The following is a 12,331-nucleotide window of genomic DNA, read 5'->3' as shown; positions in this document are numbered from 1 at the left end:
TAAACAAGCTTGATGTTTCTGTGAGCATTTACACTCTTTTACAATGCCAATATACAAGATAAGAAGAAATAAAGAGCTTGCGTAAATGTGAACATGTAATACGGACAAAGACACAATTACATCTGACACTCAGCATTTTTGTCCATTCAACACCAGCCTACCCAGGCCTTAATTAGTCTTTCTGGAATATATGCATGAGAAGCAGAATATATAGGAAGAACATATAGGAGGACAGAACCAGCCCCGAGACAAAACCAAAGCTGGTAGAGAAACTCGTCCTACTTTCTACAAAGAACGGTCGTCTGTTTCTGACACAGAGCTAAACTCGAGGAGAAATGAGAAGAGGGAACAGATTTGATAACAATCCCCAATTACCACCAATAAAAAGAGGCAGTGTTTCTGTGAGTGTAGAAATTCACTCCTTTTTCCCATAGTGGTGCTGGACTGTATTAGGTTGATGGTAATAAGGGACAGGCTTATTTCACTAATGATTTAACCATGGTTTTGTCTGTTCCTCTGCCTGCTAACTGTGCTCTCTGGAGAACGGCTGCGCTAATCCAGAAACCTGGCACCAGCTTGAAAAACATTCACAGCTGTCTTACTGCGCTCTGTGAAATCAGGGTTTTTATTCCAAAATGTGACAGACTTTGATGGGGGAAAAAAAAATCAATACGAGAAGGTAAAGGAGGTCATAAAATCGTCGTATTTCATAATGAGCTTCGGCTTTATATCAAAGATTAACATTATACAACAATAGTGGTAGAAGAACGATAACAGCTGACCTGCATCGTGACACAGGAAAGCAGGCTTTACTCCTGCAATACACAGAAGAAAGAGAAGAGACCGAATCCAGGTAGCTCGCCATCTAAAAATGACAATAATCGCAACAAAAATAACAATAAATCCCCTACAAGCCCAACCTTGTTTAAAATATTTTTTTGTAACCAATGCTGGACAGACACAAAAAATGTCATTTTTGCAATGTGAGCAATTGTTTCTCTTAGAGGCTTTGAGGATGATGATGTGAGGTGTAGGCCAAGAAACGACTGCTGGCACCAAGAGCTTGGCAAACAATACCACCATCATCCAGTTACACTGAACACAACACCTCCCTGCTCTCAACTGCCAAGTGCAAAACAAACCGACAGCAGCAGAAACTAATGCACACAGGAGAAGACAGAGGCAGCAGGATAACGCTAATGCCAGCCTACGCCACTGACGCTTCCAGGTGAAACGCGCAAGGGACGAAGGCGAGCAGCTGTGGGTCGAAAGCTTTGAAACTGAGAGCCTATGTATGCTTTGTGCAGGAGCTCACACAAGGTACAGTGCCTCTGCCTTTCCCTGAACAAGCATTTCATCCTCCTCGCTTCCTTCAACTAGCCCCAAACCATTTGAGCTGGTGTGTGTGTGTGTGTGTGCGTGTGAAATCAAGCCTGATGGGTATCATTAAAACAGAAACGAAGAAGAAATAAAAGGATTTCTCACACTTCCTGGTTGTGATGGGGGAGTTTTGCTGCCAGCCAGTGTTTGTTACTTACTACATGCAATATTTTTTTTTATCTTGGCACAGTGGAGAGATGAAAAATATGCAGTTTAAGCATTAATATCACAATGGACATGTGCAATCACATGCAAAGTTTTGTCACTTTAGTATTTCCAAGAACTCTTAAGAATTATCATCATAAATTTAACTCACCCCTCAGTATCTACACTTATTTTGCTATGGTTTCAAATCTAAATGAGGTTTCTGCAAATAATGGCCAAACTAGAAGAACTGCACTTTCCTTGTAACTATAGTAAAGTCTTTCTTTCCCTTGTAGAAGGAAACCTGTTACTAATCATCCTTCCAAATAAAGTTGTTTGATTTATGAAGAAAAATCACATAATGTTTTTTTTTTTCAACCCAAGTGTGTCTGTATTCAAGGTCTCAAATACAAAGAAACAAAGAAAAGCAAATGTTTCAGTCAAAACTTAAGAGAAGAAGGTTGTCTGGTGTCCCTTTGTTAAAGGTCAAGCACAGCACATAAAGTTCCTATTGTCACTACACACAGACGTCAACATCTGCAGCGAGCGCTGTGGAGGCTGAGCACATACAAACAGACCCAAACCTGCTGAGACACAACAACACAGATGGCTGCTTTTTACCCAGCTGCCACTGAGGCATACGGAAACAGAGATCATTAGCAAGACAATAAGTGCATGTCGATGTAAGTCGCCAACAAAAGCTTTTAAAAAAGTTGACATATCTAAAATAAACAGTTACTATCAAATGACCACTGCCATACTGATGTGGCTGGGTGTTGGTCCTTGACACCTTTAAAGGTACTGACAGCGATGACAAGTAAGATCAAAACTTTTTATGTCAAACGGCACCTGCATTTGTTCCCTGTTGTACCCAGAAAAAAAATGAGTATTTGTATGGCTTTGCTGGCAGCCAAAGATGAAGCAAGCTGCGGTATATTTGACAAAGTTGGCTGTTTATAACACGAGAAAACACAACCAAAATAATATATTACACACCTATACAGGTATAGGTATAACGGTATACAGAATGCTTACATTCACATGAAATGATTTAGAGGAAAAATTATATTAAACTAAGTACTATAGCGGTATTGGTATCACGGTAATTTTTCTAGATACTAACCACCAAAATGTGCTAGAGCAATACAGGGAGTGGGATCAACATAATAATGAACACAGCATGAGAGACTAATCACAGCACGACTCTGTTCCATTGGGAGCAACCAGACTGTCTTGGCTTCAAGTTTTTGAGTTCCAAAAATATATCTTTGGAATTCAAAACAATACCACAAGTAAAGTCAGGGAGAGGCAGCTACTGCAGAGGACAAACCAAAGGTCTGACATGTCATTAATTTCTGTGAGCACGTAGTATAGATTGACTAAACAACAAGAGAAAATAAGAAAAACACAGATGGACGAACAGATCAACACACGCACACACGCACACACACACACACACACACACACACACACACACACACAAACAGGAGTGAACTCACAGTGCAATGAATCAAGCAGCAGCACTGGCAGCCATGAAGTCCCAGTTTGTGAAGCAGAAAGCACCTACGTCTGGAACCTACAGATGGCAGAACAACAGAAACAGGCACAGAAAGTCAGACAGAGGGATAAACAGAGTGCATGAGAGGAGGAACGAAGAGGCAGGGCGATGGAGAGGGAAACCGAGTAAGTAAAACAGAAATGAGGGAGAGTAGAAGAAAGAGCATTTTGTTAGTTTGCCTGAGGCAGAGCTGTTAACATCGCAGCTCATTTTCAGAGCCTGTCATTGTTCCAGCATGGTGTTACAAAACAGACATCAGATTCATTGGTGCATTTAACACCCAAGAAAATTCATCTAAAAATAGGAGTGCTTTATTGTGTTAGAGGCCAAGACAACAGTGGACACAACTTCAGCTTCAGTAAGACAAATACTATTTACAAATCATATTTGTTTTCTGCTTGCCATACAATGCGAGGCGAATGCAGCAAGTTAACAAGTGTAGGAAAATTTGCAGTTTATAGTTCATTTAATTTAATAATGTACATTCTCTAAAAGTGCTGTTCCACAGGGTGAACTACTGCAAGCAGAAGCGGGTCTGGAATGAAGAAAATAAAAGTCTAATGAGCTGCTCAACAAAAGTAGCATCATTAAAATAAAAAAAAAACAGCAGCATATTTTGCATCTGAACCCAAAACACAAGACACAATGAAATGTTTGCAGTTATTTTATTTGATTTTATTTTGTAGTGACCTTGGGTGGTTTGAGTTTTAATACAAGCTGTATGACACTTGTGATTCTCATTTTATAAATGATATATTTTATAAATACATTCTCAAGTAAGTCACATCACTGGTCTTATCCTTGCTGAGTCAATCACAGCGAAGCGTGATGACAGCAAATGAAGTCTGGATGGTTCAGAGCTTCACAAATCTGCAGTTATGTGCAGACGGTATGTCTTTATTTTTACACTCAGGTCACTATAGATCACGTTTTTCCATTCTTAAATTTATGCACAGTGTTCTACTGAGTAGAAGCAAACATCTATCATGTCATCCTTTTATCCTGTGTGCTGAAAATAAACTGTAGAGTAGCAGTTCTCCTAATCCAGTTGGTGGATTTAATGCCAGCCACAGTGAAGGGAGGACATATTTTATGTCAATGCATTGAAAATGCTCAGTCCATTTGTGAATTCAATCTTCCTTTTGCTCCATTTGCTCAAAATAGGTGGCTCAATGAGTGTTGCCATGCAACCAAGGAAAACAATAATGCAAAACCATCCCCTCATGTTAGGGATTACATTTTAAAGATCGTTCTGCATTAATTCGTTTATTTGAAGACGATGCTTCTTGTTGGGGTATAAAAATAGACATCGTCATCTCCAGAGGCTTGTTTATTTATTTATTTATTTTTTTCCTTGAGCCAATTTATTTGCTTGAGAATAGGAAAAAAATGAGAAAATGGGAATGTGGAGAGCAGATAAATGTAAATAAATGCAATCTGTTTTAAAAACCACTGTTGTTCATGTGTGTCTAATGTGAAGATTTAAAACACTCCTGACTGTTGATAATTCTGATTGAGTTTGCAACAACTAATTTCTGCTTTTCCTAATGATCACCAAATCTTCAAGGTGGTGCTTTTCTTTCTTTTTTTTTGTTGCTGAATGCACTGTATGTATTTTTTGTCTTTGTATGCAGGAGGAACAACAGGCCTGCACACTCAAGGTTTCAGTAACAGGCTTCTGCACATTTAAATTTAACTCGAAGAGTGCCCAAACAATTGTTTGACCAGGACAAAGAAATGTAAATGTCCCTTTAACAGGTCACAGCTTCAGATTTAAGGCAGGCAATAGCTCTTTGACGTGAACAAGTTGCGGTTCTGGGTATTTACCCAGATAACAGGGACCTAGCTGTGTGATGTGTGCCATGCAGAACAGCTGAGGGGTCAATATGAATGCCCCAGACTGTTAAGACTCAATCACATCCAGCACTGCCCTCACACACAGTTCAAGGGCCATACATACTAGCAAGCTGCCCAATAAAACCAGTGAATATAAAACAATGACTGAATATAAACTGCTTTTTGTTCATTTAATGTGCCTAGATTTTAAACTTTTAAAGTGGCAACCTTGCAGGCATAAACACAGTTATCAAAGCTTTAGCTTTCCACCACTCTGTGTTGTGGTATTCCCCTTCACAGGCTGCCATAGTATTAGTCCGACACTGTTTGTTTGGCACATTTCAGCAGACTTAAAATTAAAGTGTGGCGTTTGCAGGTGCCATTGATGGCAAACATGTCCCTGTCTGAACTTCAGTGACCACAGTCCCTCCCACCTACGGAGTAAACAACAGCTGGTTCCCATATTCTACCTGCTACCTGTAAATTCCCTTCCACAGGACTCACAGCTCTGGTATACTATTGGTTTGTCTCCTCTGAGAACCTGCGACACTATGAGTGTGTGTTGCTGTTTTGACACCCTAATAACAGTTTGAGTTTCGACTGGCACACTCGGCAGTAACAGGCTTTTAATTGACTGTCTGAGTGCTTCTTTTTCAAAGTGTGACTGAGTAGCTTGAAAATAAATGTACTGTTTGCTGCTGCGGCTGTTGCCTGCAAGTTGTGTTTAATATCAGTATATGAGGGTGATTCAAGCTTCCTACTATATTTTACAATTAAATGAAAGCATTAAAGGAGCTTTTGGACAAATGGTTTACTGAAAGGCCACAAGGTGCTCATTGACTCTGAACTGGGTAAAATGGACGCTGAACTTTATCCTGTAAAAATAAAATAATAAAAAAAAATGCTAGTTTAGTTTTTATCTAATTCTCTAGCTACTTCTGAAAATGTTCATATCATTTTGATGGTTTCTGCTTGATGCATTATGGGAATAATCATCACTGTTTTGCTGGCGTCTTTGTAGTTGTTATCAAATAAGGTTTATTGTTGCCCAGCAGGAAAGCTCACTATAGATATACAGAAGGTTTTCACCTGACTCCCAGACCACCTTTACCTTCCTCGGTCCATCACAAGAGTCTGTGAGCAAAATTTCTCGACTTACTGCCATTAATATTGGAGGCTGAGCATATACAGTGGTATGAAAAAGTTTGGGCACCCCTGATCATTTTCAGGATTTTCCTTTATAAATCATTGGTTGTTCGGATCAGCAATTTCAGTTAAATATATCATATAGCAGACAAACACAGTGATATTTCAGAAGTGAAATGAAGTTTATAGGATTAACAGAAAGTGTGCAATAATTACTTAAACAACATTAGGCAGGTGCATAAATTTGGGCACCCTTGTTGTTTTATTGATTTGAGTACCTTTAGCACTAATTATTGGAACACAAAGTTTGTTTGGTAAGCTCATTGACCCTTGACCTACATACACAGGTGAATCCGATCATGAGAAAGGGTATTTCAGGTGGCCAGTAACAAGTTGTTCTCCCTTTTGCATCTTCTCTGAGGAGTGGCAACATGGGAGCCTCAAAACAACTCTCAAATGACCTGAAAACAGAGATTGTCCAACATCATGGTTTAGGGGAAGGATACAAAAAGCTGGCTCAGAGATTTAAGCTGTCAGTTTCCACTGTGAGGAACATAGTGAGGAAATGGAAGACCACAGGCACAGTCCTAGTTAAGGCCCGGAGTGGCAGGCCAAGAAAAATCTCTGATAAGCAGAGGCGAGGAATGGTGAGAACGGTCAAACTCAACCCACAGACCAGCTCCAAAGACCTACAACATGATCTTGCTGCAGATGGTGTCACTGTGCATCGTTCAACTATTCAGCGCACTTTGCACAAGGAGATGCTGTATGGGAGAGTAATGCGGCGGAAGCCTTTTCTACGCACATGCCACAAACAGAGTCGCTTGAGGTATGCTAAAGCACATTTGGACAAGCCAGCTTCCTTTTGGAATAAGGTGCTGTGGACTGATGCATGTAAAATTGAGTTATTTGGACATAACAAGGGGCGGTATGCATGGCGGAAGAAGAACACAGCATTCCAAGACAAACACTTGCTACCCACAGTAAAATTTGGTGGTGGTTCCATCATGCTGTGGGGCTGTGTGGCCAGTGCAGGTACTGGCAATCTTGTAAAAGTTGAAGGTCGCATGGATTCCAGTCAGTATCAGCAGATTCTTGCCAACAATGTTCAAGAATCAGTGACAAAGTTGAAGTTGCGCCGGGGCTGGATACTTCAACAAGACAACGACCCCAAACACTGCTCAAACTCTACAAAGCCATTCATGCAGAGGAACAACTACAACGTTCTGGAATGGCCATCTCAGTCCCCAGACCTGAACATTATTGAAAATCTGTGGTGTGATTTAAAGCGGGCTGTCCATGCTCGGAAACCATCAAACCTGACTGAACTGGAGATTTTTTGTAAAGAAGAATGGTCAAAAATACCTTCAACCAGACTCCAGACCCTCATTGGAAGCTATAGGAAGCGTTTAGAGGCTGTTATTTCTGCAAAAGGAGGATCTACGAAATATTGATGTCATTTTTCTGTTGTGGTGCCCAAATTTATGCACCTGCCTAATGTTGTTTAAGTAATTGTTGCACACTTTCTGTTAATCCTATAAACTTCATTTCACTTCTGAAATATCACTGTGTTTGTCTGCTATATGATATATTTAACTGAAATTGCTGATCCGAACAACCAATGATTTATAAAGGAAAATCCTGAAAATGATCAGGGGTGCCCAAACTTTTTCATACCACTGTAGCTCACAATGAAGCCAATGCAAAAGTAGCAAGACAAGTAAAAACAAAAAGAAAAAAATATATATAGAAACTAGACCGGAAACACAAAAAACAGAATTCAAAATTAATACCTGTGTTTGATGCAGTAATGTAATCTTGAATGCACATCACATCTACCTGAAATCAGTATTATTGTATAATGAATCTAAAATCCATCAATCACATACATGGCTGTAAAGCAAAACATACCAACTGACTACAGTCGCTAAGCTGATGATGATTGCACATGTTGTTTGGAGGTTACTCTCTGAGGTATTTACACAACATGATGTCAACCGTCAACTCATTTGTCGTTCTTAGGGGCATTTCAGCAGTTCTGTATCATCCAGGGCACATAATGTACCTGGTTTATTAAGAAAACATCACAAAACACTAGATCTGAAGTACAAAACAAAACTTTGATCATCATCCTCCATCAAATTGCAACGCAGGTCTGTCCTGTGATGTAAGACCTGTGTTTTTCTTAAATATGGTGTGTTGGATGTAATAGGCCTATAAGTCTGTGGTTGACTACAGAGAAACACAGGAAGCGTTTACACAACAACAGGGCTCAGTGGAAGACCACAGATAAATCATCACTGAAAATCCTAAGCTTAGTGGAAGAGTGGACGCCACAGAGACAAGGAAATTGTCACTATCAGCTTAACACTGAACACACACATCAGCCCTATTGGCATCTTAACAAATATGCACACACTTTGTCCTTCCTGGCCATCATCCTTGAATCCACAAGAATCTCCAAACCACAGCTGCTACGCATATTCTGCAACAGACTTGGTGAAGATAACAAATATAGGTGAGTTGGAGTGGACAAAACAGAAAACAAGCCTCCTACTTGTGAGAGACTTGCACGGTGATATATTTTTCTAACTTTGGTTTACTTCAAATAAAGACTGCCTTTGAGTAGAAACTTGACAGCTTCCAAATCGTTTGTTTTCCCAGTCGATTTATTCTGTCACCTGCCCTCAGTTCTCCCAGGAGGGCGAAATGGGAAACGAGGAAAGATGTAGAGACACGCCAATCAACACCTAAGCTTGAAAGTCTGCCTGGATGTTTTTTTTTTATCTTTATTTATTTCATTTTTTTTAGCTTGCAGTAAAACATTTCACTATCTGAAAAAGAGACCACAGACAAACATGCACCAAGGTAAAAAAACAAAACAAAAACATGACACCAACTCCAACTGCTTCAGGTACAGGACTCAAACAAACATGTCTACTGATTTGATGGTTCTAAATTTGACAGCTGTATGGATTTTGCCAGACTAAGAACAATAACCATCCAGAAAAACATTAAACAAGCTCTTCCTCTGACTACATCGACAAATGCTTTTAATTCACCTACAAGTCAATGTAAGGTTGAATCACAAATTCTAATTCCACTGAAATACATGAATAGACTTAAATTAAGACAGAACTGACAACTACAACTCTGCGTTGATGAAAACACTGATGGACTTTAAACAACACAAAATCATCAAACAAAAAAACCCCAAAAAACATCTCTTCCTGCTTTGAGCTCATTGGAAAAAAGTGTGTTGGAGGAAGGGTGAGATTATCCAATATACACATAGCAAAAATAGTCACAGATAAGCCACAATCCAAGTTGTATTGACTGTAGTACAAGGCACTGTAGAGCATGTACTATCTTCCTTTACATCTGAGCAAAACAATGAGTAAAAGCTTCACCAAATACATCGCTGCTGATCTCAATCTCATCGTGCATTTCTCTCTTTGCACTCACAGGTTTCACAATTACAGTCAGTTAAAAATACTTTTAAAGTGCATGGAATTTCTATGCAGACAGTAAAAGACTGTGCTGAGAATGCAGAGGGGAGAATCACAGCAAACCCATACACCATTTACAAATTCAGTATCAACAAGAAAAAGAAAAAGAAGCACAAACTGCTACAATGTCATATTAAACTCGAGGACTGAAGAGGACAACAAAATATAAACACTGATGTTTGTCTTGAAAAGGTTAACTTACACAAACAGATAAAATGATACAGATAAAATACATCTAAGTGTATGAGTAGGCTGAGTATTACTGACCAATGACACACACCGACTGCTGTCTCAAAACACTGAAAATGTGCAGCTATTCCGACTTCTCATTAATGTGAGCCTGCCTGTCCAAAGACACGCATCTTGTTTAATTAGAGGGGAGTCGTGCCCCAAGTTCCTTCTCCGAGAACTTGACACTCCAGACAGGAGATAAAATAACAATGCATATTCTGTCTTGTGACTTCATCTCCTCCACTTCTCCAATTTGACTTCATCTAATCTGTCCCTATGCACAACCTTTTCTCTGTGGATCCCTTAAGTCCTGTGTGATCATCCCCTCCATCTGTGTCTGAGCCTGTCAGTATGCAAGACAAGCTGCTGCCACAGTGAGCAGACAGCAACAGTTGCTGGAGCCTCAAAGAGTCGGAAAAAGAGAGAGAGTGAGAGAAAAAACGTGGCTAGCTACTTACAAAGCAGCGGCACGTATCCCAACAGTGGCCAGGCAGGCGAGTGGCAGAGAGAGCCACATGACAAACGTAGTCCATGTGGAGCTAGTGCATGAATGAGAGACAGGGAGGGAGGGAGGAAGAGCTTGAGCACTACATGAGAGGGGGAGGGAACAAGCATGAAAGTGGTTCATGATGAGGAAGCAAAAACATTACAGAAAAGAGACAGAGGAAGGGAGAACGGTAGAGTAAAAGTTAGTCCAGGAACAAAAATAAAAAAGGGAAAAAGTAGGAAAAGATTATGAGAGGGAAAAAAAGACATAGACCTGGCCTTTCACTTCTCTTCAGCAGTGCCTGTTGTGTTAAGTCTCCATGTCTGACCAACTCACTTCAACAGTCACGTCATCCAGGCTCATTCAGAGCTTCTCATGGTGAACAGAAAGAGAATGAAATAAGAGAAGAAATGAGAGAAAGAGGGCTGAGAGCTGAATTCTCCCGGTAGGAATGAATTCCCAGTGAGACCTATCAGTATCACGATGCCTCTTAACGATGCATTTTGCAGGCAGGAGCAGGATCGAGGAGCTGTCAACCTCCCATAGATATGGACGTAAGTAGAAGCAACTCTGCTCTGCTTCGTGCAAATGTAGCAGAGGTTTCAGTAACCTAATGGTTTGTAAAATGAGTGTGTGTAGACAGTGGAAAAAAAAAACTACTATCCAAGTACAGGGCATGCACCAGTGAAGAAAATGAGTAGGCAAAAGGGCAGGATTTTCATTTTTCTGGGGATCTGCCAAGTAATAGTGGTTACTGTCAAACAGCTATAGAAAGGTTCTGAGTGAAATGACCCCGAAGTAGTTAAGTGGCAGCCATGATAAGCGCTGTCTGAATTCTCTAAATGCCAAGGAAAATTGCTTCAAAGCTTCCTTTCCTATCTCCTTTGGCATGGAGCACACCAGTCCATCCAAATGATTAGGCAATCACGCCATCCCACAATTCCATGCAGCTGCAACATTTAAACTGGTGCAGCATTTGGCCATTCTCAAAAACAAATCAACATATCACTTTACATATCCACAACCAGTATTGGCCATAATAATTTCAAAGCAGAACCAGTGTTTACTGAATGATGTGGTGGTTTTTAAACTACATGATACAGAAAAGCTTACATTAAGATAACAATCTTAAGAGACTATAGAGTAACATTAGGCTTCAGAGAAGGTTTTTATATCACACTGACACTTCTGTCTATATTTTCTCTCCGTCTCTCTTTCTCGCTGCTGCAAGTCTGCACCACACTTTTTTAATCAATTGATGGTTTTATAATTCCTGGTTTTATGGGCTCCCCTCAAATCCCCTGATGAAGTAATATTTTTCACAGGGTTGTCCATGTTTATTTATGAAACAACATGAAAAAATGGGGAAAAGCATCAAACCCACATCTGCAGTCGCATAATTATGTAGGCTAGTGTAAGTGTAGTCAGCTTATGTAACCACTGCGAATATTTTGTTTAACAGTAGAACGCTGACTCTGGATCTGAATGGATCTTTTTCGGAGCAAACGTTTTGATTTTTTAGAGCAGGAAAGGTACAGGTACAGGTCTCAATAACAACAGCTCAGTTCCATTAAATGTCTCAGCGAGCCACGCCAGCGAACCAGCATGCACGAAACCAGGACCATGGAACTAACACACCTAAAGGGAATGCAGTCGTCTTCAATGTTACAATGACATGCTGTGGCATGCTAAAATGTCTGCCATGAAAAAATTTAATTAGTAGCTAAAATGCTCTTATTGAGGATAGCCTACTTTCCCAGACAGAGATAAAAAACTTGCATTGGTTAAACACAGCAGTGCTGTTACTCAAAGCAAAGTGAATTTAATTTATTCCCTTGCAAAAGTGTAGCCTTAAGTACATTAGCCTCACCGGCCTTGTTCGTGCCTTCAAAGTTAATGGCCCACTTACTGTTTTCCTGTCATAAATACATGTTTCTGCTAGAAACTGAGTTTCTAGGTCAAGGAAAGTGATTATCAAATCACTGCAATAACTATGTTATCAAATAAACTCCTTTGGTCTTATTGGAACAGCTGTGGTCT

At 40.0% G+C, this 12,331-nt stretch overlaps 1 protein-coding gene across 2 annotated transcripts in view; it reads right to left on the bottom strand.

The window, feature by feature from the left end:
- peak1 (pseudopodium-enriched atypical kinase 1) overlaps positions 1 to 12,331 on the bottom strand; it is a 94,954-nt gene that overhangs the window by 42,275 nt on the left and 40,348 nt on the right. The window contains exon 3 of one of the 2 annotated variants that reach the window (XM_046392965.1): positions 3,024 to 3,100. The exons of the other annotated variant lie outside the window; for it this stretch is intronic. The gene's annotated coding sequence lies outside the window, so the exon portion shown is untranslated. The remainder of the gene's footprint in view (positions 1 to 3,023; positions 3,101 to 12,331) is intronic. 2 annotated transcript variants of the gene reach the window in all.

This window comes from Scatophagus argus, chromosome 7, assembly GCF_020382885.2.
Source record: "Scatophagus argus isolate fScaArg1 chromosome 7, fScaArg1.pri, whole genome shotgun sequence".
NCBI classification, from domain to species: domain Eukaryota; kingdom Metazoa; phylum Chordata; class Actinopteri; family Scatophagidae; genus Scatophagus; species Scatophagus argus.
The sequence above is the reverse complement of the archived record's forward strand: the minus strand, read 5'-3'. Positions and strand labels throughout refer to the sequence as shown.